Source organism: Porites lutea, chromosome 2 (assembly GCF_958299795.1).
Source record: "Porites lutea chromosome 2, jaPorLute2.1, whole genome shotgun sequence".
Lineage (NCBI taxonomy): Eukaryota > Metazoa > Cnidaria > Anthozoa > Scleractinia > Poritidae > Porites > Porites lutea.
This window is the reverse complement of record NC_133202.1, coordinates 20,434,142-20,446,641: the sequence shown is the minus strand read 5'-3', so window position 1 is coordinate 20,446,641 and position 12,500 is coordinate 20,434,142. Positions and strand designations below refer to the sequence as shown.

General features: G+C 41.8%; 2 pseudogenes; one reads left to right on the top strand and one right to left on the bottom strand.

Moving 5' to 3' along the window:
• Positions 1–5,226: 5,226 nt before the first annotated feature.
• LOC140925776 (uncharacterized) lies at positions 5,227–10,135 on the bottom strand (annotated as a pseudogene).
• Positions 10,136–12,458: 2,323 nt separating this feature from the next.
• The window catches only part of LOC140925775 (uncharacterized), a 2,704-nt pseudogene continuing 2,662 nt past the window's right edge, over positions 12,459–12,500 (top strand).

Sequence of the window (12,500 nt, the reverse complement as noted above, 5' to 3'; positions counted from 1 at the left end):
TTGACGAGTTGCTTGATTAACGAATTTCTATGGATTCTCATACAAACTGCAGGGAATAAATATCAAAGTTCATTGATACTACATGGAACTCCGTGGAACTCCATACCATTCTATGGAACTTCATCGATACTCCAAGGAACTGCATGGAATTCGATGAAACTCCATGGAATTCCATGGAATGCCATGGATACTCCATAGACACTCTATGGAACTCCATGGAAGTTCCAAGGATTTCTATGGAATTCCATGGAGGTATTTCACATGGGAGCCACAGATTTCCCTGGCCCTTAATGACAGCCCTGCATAGCCATAAGATTCAACACTGACCAAGAGGGAAACGGCCATACATTTATCTGTCCCAGGCATAAAAAGCTGTTTAGTTAGACATGGTTCAATCCCGTCTTCTTCTTAAAAGGCTGCTCTTGGACGCTTAGCTGTCGGAAAATAAGTGCAAATTGCAGAGTATGCTAAAGTTTATTTGAAACTAGTGTAAATGTCTGAGTTCCTGTTTTTATCACTGCTTTTTATTTTTTTAAACCCGGTTTAATTATGCATGTTTAGTTGGTGTGGATAGGGCATTAGCTGTTTCTCATCATGATCAATTTCAAGTTATTTTTATTCAGTTATGTAATACAATTGCAGATTGTTTCTTTCATAAAACTGCAGCTTTAAGACACAATTATGTACCTGGACACTTGGGAAATGGCCTTGTAGAAGCATCATGCATTCTGCATTTTCTTTACGATCGTAGAGGTAGATAATACTCACTTTCTCTCCCATTAGCCATTTGCACATCTCCCTGAATGCACCTTGTTAGCCGCCAAAAATTGTGCATAGGCATTGTTTTTCATTTCCCCTGGGTATTGCAGTCGTCCCAAGAGAAATTGAAGACAATGGTTACGCAAAATTCTTTGCGGGAGGCAAACAAGGTGCATTATGGGAGATGAGCAAATGGCGAATGGAGGAGAGAGTGAGCATAATCTACCTCTACTAAAAATGCCAGAATTAGACTTTTAGCTCTGGTGTTGTAATCATCTTAAATTCTTTCTTTACTCATGTCTTAACATGGTTCCGACCTGGTTCCTTATTAGAAAAAATGCAGCATATTCATTATACACAACTCACCCACTCATCCCTCTTCAATCATCTTAATAGTGTAACCGTAAGTTTCTGATTTACACCTTGTATTACCGTTAACCTCGGTACTGTTGGACTGAATTTATCCTCTTTTCTTTTTCATTTGTACATTTATACAATAAATTACTTTAGACTACCTTTTTATTCAAGGTGGCTCGATGGACTTTCAGGGTCAATACCTCAAAAGTTTGAGCACAAACCACCTTGCCATTAACAGATTCCACAGCTGTGTTGGATAACAATGAAACTGTGTTACAATCAAGGTTGCAATGACATCAGAATTGTCACAGCAACAAAATGACCCCACTACCCATTTTACTTGTAGCCTTATTTCTCGGCTTTGGGAGCTCTTTGTCCGGCATTTGGCAAGGAATGCACCATCTCACAAGCTCAATCATCACACTTCTGTGTGCAAAACCAATAAACAAAAGGGATTAGAATTCACCGGTCTAGTACCCTGATGATATGATAAAGATCCCACAAACCATTATGCCACTTTAACAATTAATTTGCAGCCCGTTTTGGAAGTAAATACAGTTGTGCCAAGCAAATTTTCAAAACTCTTTTACACGATAGCTGAAGTCGGAAAGAAACCAGTTTGCAAGGTTTGTATTCAAAATGAATCGAAATGTCAATTATGAATCCTTATCATGAATTGATCGGTTGAATAAGGAAACCTGATTTCGATATCATTGTTTGCAGGAGTACAAAGTGTGGCCTTTTTCTTTAGTGCTATAGGCACACAAGGGCCAAAGAAGCGCCGAAGAAAAATAAAAAAACCTAGAGGATAACGGAGAGGAAATTGATAGCGAGCATTTCACAACTCAACTGTCAAGTTCTTCGAGCCAAAGCTGGATTTCTAGCCACCCAGCTTTGGTGAACAAAAAGCTTCTTCCCGCCATAAATTATTGGATTGTGCTGAATACACCAAAAGGAGCCCCAGCAAATCCCATTACTATTCACCGCGACTTACTTGAATGTGGCGTTCATGAAATCGCAAACACGGTACACTTTCCCTTCGTGCATCATAAATTAATCGTTTTTACAAACGTGCGCATCTTTTAAAAACGAGAACAACAACTTTATGTTATTTCAAAATCAGTGTTTTTATAGCATTTGTCCTAGAGTTTTGTTGTACAAACGTTAAAAATAAAACATTTGATAAGCGCTTTCAAGGGTTTCTGTTTTCCTCACAAGTTGGTGATTATAGGAGTTTTACGGGGAATACTTCTAGGATTGTTCATTTGTAGGATTTTATTTAAGTATAATTGTATCCCTGCTGGATGCAAAATATGTCTAGCCCCGCCGTAGTCTAAACTATTACTAACAGTCTGCAGAATAGTTAACATACTGTCTTTTTACGGTTAGTCTTTGCAGTATATATCAAGGTAAATTTTTCACAAGATTCTGAATGAAATTATTTTCTCATGCTTGGCTCCTCGTCATGTCAAAGTATTTTGTTATGGCAAAATAAAGCATTGTATAGCCTTAACTTTGTTTTTGTTTTTATTTTACTTCACTCACGCAAACTTTCTATTTCTTCTTTTTAAAATAAGGTTCCCTGTCAAAAAGGCAAAGAATCTCTTGCGATGAAGGAGCTATTCAAAGTACTAAAGGATCACAACAACAAGTTTATGCAGGACTTAGTAACATCTTTCCTACCAGCAGTGTTTTCTGACTGTGGCGGAGGGGTTTTTAAGCGATTCTGAATCAATGGATGTGGAGGAATGTGGAACGGAAAACGTAGTCAGCGTTCGCGTCATCCAATCCTTAAGTCTATTGTTTCTGAAACAATAGATAAAATGACGGGAGCGAAGTTAGTGATTGATCGTTATGGCTTGGATGGTAACAGCCAAGAATCCCAAGAAGAAAGAACAAGTGACAGCATGGAACCGCGACTAGGTGACAAGCTTACAGTCCTCATAAATGATATCTCGATTGCAATGAGGAATCGGAAATACGCCCTTTACAGGGGCACTATTTATAAAAAGTGTGAAGGTGCCACTTACACCTACTCCTACAAGTGTGATGTGAAGGCGTTTGTGAACAGTCTGGCTGCAAATTAGTCATTTAAGGCAAGACTGCTGAGGGACATGCAAAAAGTTATCAATATCCTGGTGGACCCTGATTGTGAAGTAATTCGTCCCATTGTTGTTGACTACAACCTCATAGAGGTGAACGAAGGGGAATGTTGGTCTGTCTCGGAAAAATGGTTCTTGAACAACGCAATTCCAGCAGAGAAAATGGGCCTTGTGACTCCCAGGGCTTTCTCGCGTTATGATCCTTCCAAAGTCCCGCAGCCTAAATACTACTAAGACGCTTTGGAAAACAGCCTGACAGAAAACGAGATTGGTTTGTTTTGTGAAGATTTCTTGAGGCTTCTGAATTTCAACCAAAAGAAGCACAAAGAGAGAGTGCCATGCCTTGTTGGTGAGCCCGATAGCGGAAAGACAAGTCTGTTTTACTGGGGCTGATTCACCACAGCAACGTAGCAACTGTAACCAAGCAAAAAGTGTTCAACAAGGCAATGATCAGCAAGAACACCGAGGTGATATTCATTGACGCGGCCACTCCATCGACCCTCGATGTGGACGACTGGCAGATACTCACTCAAGGAGGGTACACAGCCTGCGATGTCAAGTACAAAACAGCTAAGTCATTTTTCAATCGATGTCCCATGTTCATGACTGCACAGCAAAAACTTCAATTCAAGGAGGAAGATCAGCTGGCTATGGACCCAAGGCTAAGGTCTTACTTCTTCAAAAGCCTGTCAAGTCCGAAAAAGAAGGCCGCCCAGTGGCTGCGCAAGCATCCTATGGAATGTGTTTTGTGGGCTGCATTGAAAGCGAGGGTAGATACAGATGAAGAAGAAAGTTCTGATGACGACGACGAAGACACGGAGCGAAACACACCAAACGACAAAGGCCCACTGCTGGAGACTGAGAAAGAGGTTTTAAGAAATGTGCAGTTGACCAACCTCTTAGCTGATTTACGTGCAAATCCCAGAGACAAAGAGGACACTGCAGGAGACGATAACGGGGACCAAATCGTGGATGCCAATGATGACGATGAAACCACACACGCGTTAAAGAACTCGCTTGCACAAACTTTACCGGGGTCTTTGGATAACCCTCACCTCAGCCTCTTACTTGAAAAGCGTTTACAGCAAAACGAAGAGAGGATGCCGCGGGAAATACAACGGCACGAGAGACATCAACAGCGTCTCAGATCGAAGGGCGTCTCCAAAGAAAATGTACATTTGCTACCCCACGATCTAAACGAGCCCCTTCCCACACCGATAAGAAATGATCTGGCCATTCACGAACAGATGACAGCCAGGGCGGATCGAAAAGAGAAGAAGACGAGGGCAAGCGAAGCATTCCAGTGACCATGGTTGAGGAATACAGAGAGGGAGTTAAACGAATGCATGGTCACCCTGGAATCAAGTATTACGCCTGACATGAGAGACTCAATGGATGCCCTGCGTGAAATCCTAGAAGGAAAGCTCAAGGACCACCACAACAACTTAGGAACTCTCGGATGCCACGAAGCCCTTGAGGAGAGGAAAAAGGTATGCGCGGAGCTCTGACTGTTGAGAAAGGAAGACCAACACATGGTGAAAAACTTCTTCGAAGCACTGCCAGTCCCGAGCTCGAGCCAGAGAGAAGAAATGGAAGAGGTATTAGAGCAAGACAAACCCAGAACGCCAAATAACGTGCCCCAAGACAACCTGGAACAATATGGCACACATTCGCTGTGCACGTTCAGCTACGTCACTGGATCTGACGATGACAGCGTCAATGACGAAGCGACATTTTTCATGACTCCTGTCTCTAGCAGAGCAATGTCACTCCGAACCATAACCACTGAAGCCAGTAAGCGCAAGCATTCCTCCTCAAGCCAGCGAGTTACGAAAAAACATTGCCAAAGCAACAAAATAAACATGTATTTCTCAAGTCAACAGTAATTTATTTCTTCTTGCAACAGCAATAAAATGCTGCTTGTCATGTAATGAACCATATCGCTGATTGCCTTTGTCGTTCTTTATATTTCAAGGATATCTTTTTATTCTGGGGTAAATGTAAAGTTCTAGGATGACTTAGAAAGTGATCCGAATCTTTGCGCTGCACGGCTCAGCAGTGAGTTGGCTGTCCTTCCCTCTTGAAAATGAAATTCGGAATCCCTGAGAATCGCTTTCCATTGACTGTAGCTGTGTCGCTCAATGCCTGCTTTTAGATAATTGTCTTCTTCAGGGGTGAACATCAAACTCTTTTTTTTCGCCGGGAAATCTGTCACTATAAACACATTTTCCCGCTTTAGTCTCGGGACACCTGAAAGACGCTTGGGTTGTGTTTCTGTGATCTTTTCTCCCTCGTTGTCAGAGGAAGTATTGGTTTTGCTACCATTTTGATCTTCAGATGACGCAGAATTGCCTTGAGCGCACGTCTTTTTCTAGCTATGATCCCTTTTTCCTGTGCAATCGTTCCAAATATTCATGTGCTTTGCTCGCCACCTCGCGCGATCGCTGCTTCTGATAGTGAACCCTTGCAACAACAGAGCTATGTTTCTGGTCCTCGGAGATTGTGCTCTGCGCGCTGCTACTCAGCTGCCTGCAACTCGCAGTCTCCACAATTTGCCCATTGCATCGAAGACCAGTTTACTTATTAGCTCTCCCAGCTTATTGTGCTGCCCTCCATTTCTTGTCACCAATAAAAAGTTGCAGGTCGATCTTAGTAGGGGGCGAATGTGGTTGATGTAGCCATCCAACACTTGCATGCTCGTCTCAGTCAGGTAAAGAGAATCGAAGCCAAATTTTCCAGCCGTTTTGAACATTTTCTGGTCTATAAATCCACCATTAGTCTTGGCTTTGTTCACCATGTCCAACGTTAAGTACTGATATGTCGGAGCGCGAGCCCTTGACCTTGATAAATAAATAGACTGCCAAAGATTTGGTAGCAAAATATAAATCTATTGGCAAAATAGCACCCGGTTTCTCCTTGCATGATATCAGTATGCTCTCGTAGCGCGGCAAGTAGCGCCTCATGACTTCCAACAGTTCTTCTAGTGTGGCCCAGTGCCCCTTGGCTTCTAAAGCATCGATGTCGAGCTCTCTGGTCCACTGCAAGCGCATCATTTTGGACACGGTTTTACGCACCTTTTTCAAGTAAATTTCTGTTGAAGCCAGCCCTCTTAACACTGATTCTGATGCTCCATTCACTTTTCGATAATCCACCAATTCTGCAATGGCATCCAAGTAGCCTATGCGTCCCGCATGTCCCAGATTCCAATCATCCTGCATCGTATCAACAAACTTGAAAAGCAGATTCAGTGAACATAAACTAAAGTCCACAATGTCAAATGTGAGCTCCTCTTCATCTTCGCCACAAAAATGTGTTTATGTTCGGAATTTGCATTTATGGCCGCAGTTTGATCCTCTAGGGATTTCACGTCACATCTTGGTATTTAAGCCTTGTCGCCTCTCGCGTTAGTCACTCGACACAGCCAGTTTTACCGCTCGCACCTTGCCGAGCTTAATTTTGTAGTATGGGAGACGAGCCTGTTACGAAGCAAGATCTTGCTAGTTTCAAGGATTTCGTTGTTAGTCAGCTCGCCCTTCACAAATCAGTTATTTCGTCCGAGGTACAGAAATCGCAAGAGGTCGCCTCAGCTGCCCTTTCTGCTTCTAATTCTTTGAAGGAACAGTCGGAGATCAAGTTTAATCACACCGGCAACGAACGTAATTTCAAATTTAACGGTCAAGTGTTAGCCAAGCTTGTTTCACTTAAGGATTGTTTGGCCGATCTACCTCCCGAGTCTGAGGCGTTTTCAATTGTTGACGAAACCGTACAACTATTACAGGAACGTAACCGCAAGATACGGATCGCGGATTCGTCCGAGGCCGGTTGGTTGACCGTTAAACACTACGAATCTAATCCCGTCTTGTTGAGCGAGGACGACGACAAGAAAATTCGCGCGGCAGAGAGGCAGGCCTTCTGCTAGTTTTTGGCCTTACCTTTTTCCTCTAGGTCACCCTCGGGATTCAGTTTCCCGAATCATAGAATTTTCTGACCCGTCAGGTATTTTTGACGATTCCTACCTCGGGTTCCCTACTATTTTTAGCACTTGCGGTTTTCGCGCTCCTGTACTTGTTATTTATTTGGACGCCAGCTCGTGTGTTTAGAACCGTTATTCAAGCATTGGTACTTTATTGCAGAGCTTTTCCCGCTATTCCATGTAGCGCTTTTAGGGGTTCACGGACGACTCTCGTTGCTTTATAGCGGTTCACCTACGCTGTTTAGCGCTTTATAGCGGTTCGTGTGTGACCCTTGTCGCTTTATAGCGGTTCACATACGATATTTAGCGCTTTATAGCGCGTCCTTTTTTCGGTTTATTCCGGTTCGTTTTTTCATAGTTTTTTACAGGCTAGTGCCTTATTGACAGTCGCTCTAGAGCGTGTTTGCTTTTCTTTTGTAAACGTATGGCCTTTGTTGGCAACGTTGTACGAATTTTAGGGGTTTTTTGTTTTCTCCGTATATTGTTGTCATTGCCTATACTTAGTATGTACGCGTTATTGGTTGTCCACGTTTAATAAATTGCAATCGGAATTCCACGTCTACCATTTTTCCTCTTTTCTCTTACGCCTTATTTTTTCCTTTATTTGTTTACAAGTTCCAGGGTATCACGTGTTCACCATCCAGCTTTGGAGAGCCTGCGTACGCACATTCCAGCGGTTCTTGCCCACAGCAAGGCTCCTAGCACGTTCAAGACCTACCACGGTTGTTTCAAACGTTGGAAATCTTGGGCCAGTGGTTTCCCAGAGGTTATTTACTTCCCGGCTCAAGAGGAACACGTAGCCTTGTATTTAATTTCGTTAGTTCAATCAGGGTCTTCATATTCCTCCATTCAGCGGGCGTTCTACAGTATAAACTTTTTTCATAATGCTTGCGGGGTCTCGCATCCTTGTAAATCAGCTTCTCCTCTGGCTATTCTAGAAGGTTGTAAGCGCGTTGCCTCGAAACCGTCTAAGTTGAATAGGGTACCCATTTTGCCTGAGCATTTAGTCGCGTTAGTTAATAGATTTGCTACGCCAACAGCATCCCTCGGGGATATCAGGGATGTTTGTTTTTGTTTGCTTGCTTTTGCTGGTTTTTTGCGCTTTGACGAGTTAAGTCGTCTTAGGTGGTCTGACATTTCTTTCTTTCAAGATCATATTGAGCTCTATGTTTCCAAAAGCAAAGTTGATCAATTGGGTAAAGGGTGTACTTTAGTTATTGCTAGTACTGGTACCCCCACATGCCCCTGTGCTATGCTGCTCCGTTATGCCGCTCTGGCTAGGCGTAATCTTGATTCGGTTGAGTTTGTCTTTCAAAACCTTAGTTTTTCCTCTTCTAAGGGTTATTCCCTTCGTTCCGGTATGAGTTTGTCTTACACCAGGGCGAGGGAAGTTGTTTTGGCTAAGTTTCGGGCCATCGGTGTTGATACATCGGGTATAGGTTTGCACTCGCTTAGGATAGGGGGCGCTTCGGCTGCGCTTAATAGTGGAGTTCCCGATCACGTCATTAAAAACCACGGCAGGTGTAAATCTGACTCTGCCAAGCAATTATATTGCCGTGAAAATCTCCGACGACAGCTTCTTGCTACTTCACGCATAGGTCTCTGAGTTACGCGCGCTCGCTCTTGTTCTTTGTTTTTCTCGACACAACTGGTCGTGTCCTTGCTATTTCACGTGTTGTTGCCTTTCTGCTGATTAGAACTTAAATGTTTTCTCTGCGGCGGAACGCAGTGACATAGCAGAGAAATGTGTTTATGTTCGGAATTTGCATTTATGGCCGCAGTTTGATCCTCTAGGGATTTCACGTCACATCTCGGTATTTAAGCCTTGTTGCCTCTCGCGTTAGTCACTCGACACAGCCAGTTTTACCGCTCGCACCTTGCCGAGCTTAATTTTTCTAGTATGCTGTTTACGTTTAGTCTCGTAGTTTACAGTGATGTAATTCGTTTTTCTCCGCCACTACTTTATTTCTTGTATGTTTAGCTTTTTCTCGTCCCCAATAAACACAACTGGTCGTGTCCTTCCTATTTCACGTGTTGTTGCCTTTCTGCTGATTAGAACTTAAACGTTTTCTCTGCGGCGGAACGGAGTGACATAGCAGAGAACTTGAGAAACTTTAAGCACTTGCTTACGATCTGTTGTGCTCGTTGATCACTTTCACAGCCCCCACCACTGCCAGTTAGCCACAAAAAAAAGTTCTTGGCAATGTTGTTTGTAGGATCAAAAGAGGCAATTGCCCTGCTTTTACGCGTTATAATCTTCTGATCACTGGCTTCACATTTGTTGATTTCATCGACATTTAGCGTACTGTCTGGCTTCTCGTCGAAGTAATAGTACCAACTGTGTTTGTTCTTTACGTGTTTTCTACAGCTTTTTGCGTAGTGAATCCATCGTGCTTACAAATTTGCACTGGGCAGTGAAAAAGACCATCACAGTCATCCTCTTCTAAGTGAAGTCTCTTTGGTTTAGGCGATGCATTTGCTAACTTTGACCAGTGACATCCTTGCCTCGTTTGTTCATCTTAAGCATTAGCTTGAAATCGATATCTTTCTAAAGTATGCATGCACTTATACTAGCAAAAGGGTCCCTAAGAGATCATCCTATTCGCCAATGAGATATTTGTTAGCCCATCTCTGCCCACACTTATTTATTCTTGCCCTTGCCCCATTGTTTTCTTGTCCGTATTTGGTACACAATTAATCAAAAGGAACAGACACAAGCCTGAACTTGCGCGGGCAAGCCCAAACGAGATTAAGCATGCAGCGGGCAAGTCTCAGACTTAACTTGATTGTTGACGGATACATGTTTTGATAAATTTGTATAGCGGAGGTGATGGACAGTAGTTTCAGATAGCCTACGATAAATAGGAACTATTGGTCCCTATTCCTTTTTACACTTTGCGCAAAATGGAACACTAGTTGTCACAAATTCGGAACCTGTTCCCATTTATAAGCGGAACATAACACTCATCTTGAGGAACAAAAAACGACCTCGATTAGGAACAATTCCGTTCCTGTTGGGCACGAATAGGAACAATTTAAACCGAAAAAAAAGGGAACAAGGCGTTCCGAACAGCAGTGGATATGCCAGTAAATAGGAACGATGTGTTCCTTACTGTGTAGAGCAAGAAATTAGATTGGGAAAATTTGTTCCCCAATCACTTCGAAAGGAACATGAAAGGAAATCGGAAGTGTTAAAAGAGGACCTTTTGTTCCTGAAAGGATAAAAGAGGAACCAGTTGTTCCTTTTGACTAAAACGAAAAGGAGCTTTGTGTTCCAATTTGCTGCTAACGGACCAGATTGTTCCGAAATTTGCCGACCTTTGTTCCTATTGTGCAAATAAAGTTCCCTTATTGTGCGTTCCTAGGTTGTTCCTAAAGCAATTAAAGGAGCAAAAAGCAAAAACGCACGGAACACTACGTTTTTGAAAAAGAGATGTTTCCTCGTGTCGCGTCACTTAAAATCAAACTTGGAAAGTTTCCTCATGTAAAAAGCAGGCTGACAATACTAAGGACAAAAATGCAATTGAAAACTACAGTGTTTTAACCTGAAATGTTGCTACCATTACTTTTGGGTAATGTCTATGATCGATTCCCAAAAAGTCAGTTCCCTTTTTTTGAAGCCGTAAAATAATACTAAGTACTTGGAAAATCAAAAAAGCAAAAAAGCACATTCTCAGATCTTTTGCTAAAAACTACAAATCAATCTGAACGTTTTTCTGGACAAGCGTTCCTCGTGAAAGGAACGACCATAGAAAGGCACGCTCGTCCTATACTGTGTGAAGATATGTTAGCCTTAAAGGCTTTCCCAAAATTTAGTTCCTTCTTTGGCAGTGATGACAAAGATGCTTAAAGCCAAAAAAAAAACTTTATAGTGAATTCTGTTGTTAGGTAGTCACTCTCCCATTACTCCCATCAAATCAGTCTTTCCCGTCTTTGACAAGAAGTTTTGGAAGCTAACATAAGTTAACGTAACGTAAGTTCCCTTCCATGTAAACTTCTAAAATTCCTCGTGAAAGACGGATTTAACGGATTTAGCGGGGATATGAATGTTTAATGATATATCATATTGTAAACTACTCTTGAATACTGTAAGTAAATTCTTAGCAACATTTATTAAATATTTCTTTAATATGTACTTACAGTTTTAAAGAGAAACATATGATTAACTGTTTCATTAAAAATTCATATCCCCGTCAGACCAGTCGAATCCATCTTTCCCGTCCTTGTTTGAGAAGATGTTTCCTAAGCTAATATATTACAACTGATCCACTTAACAGCACTGTAAGTGCTCTTCAATGTAACCTTATTAGTCAATGGGAAAGACGGATTTCACGGATTTAGCGGGGATCAGATCCATCTTTTCCTTCCTTGTTTGAGAAGATGTTTGCGGTCAAAGAAATGTATTACATTTGATCAGTTTGAGCACCTTTTGTTCAGACTTACGTTTCACGAAACTCGGAATAGCACAAAGTACATGACAATCGTTTACAACTCAAATCTGTTTCATATGTTTTTCTATCAACAATAAGCAAGCCTTACAAAAGTATGAATGGTTTAATTAAGTTTTCAAACAACAGTTTCCCATGTCCAATTTTGAGCACTTTTTTTGCAAAATTCAGTTGTTCTCATCAGGGAAGTTTCGAGTTACGCAGAAGAATGCAGCATTACATCACTTTGTAGTAACCATTTTGTGTTGCAATTATCACTAGTTTCTGTCCACTTGTTTTCCCCTAAAAACCTATGAACCTTGGGGACAAAAACTGTGAGAAAACTGCAAACGAAATTTCAAAATTATCGCCAACGTTCTTTACAAAGTGAACGAGTCAAATCTGTTCCCTTTGTGTTTCTCTCAGTGATAAGACAAAGCCGCCTATCAATAGTATTAATGTTGCAACCACGTAAAGTTAGGACTCTTTACAAAATTTAGTTGGTTTCACCAGATATGTTTCGAGTAACACAGAAGAACGCAGAATTACGTAACTCTGAAGTAATGGTTTTGTGTTGCAATTATCGCTAGTTTCTGTCCACTTGTTTTCCCTTAAAAACCTATCAACCCTAGGGACAAAAACTGCGAGAAAACTGCGACATAAATTCCATAATAATAGCCAGGTTTGCTTGCAATTAGTAGACCATTATGGTTGAAACTGTAAGAGTGTCAAAAACAGCGAGTGACATTTCTTCATATTTATTCTTATCAACTTTACAAGTCGAAGACAGCTATATAAGCAGCCGTTTGAGCCTCATTTATCACTGCACATTTGACGAAGATGCGTCGAACCACAGGACAGTGCAAACAACTTAACAGCGAG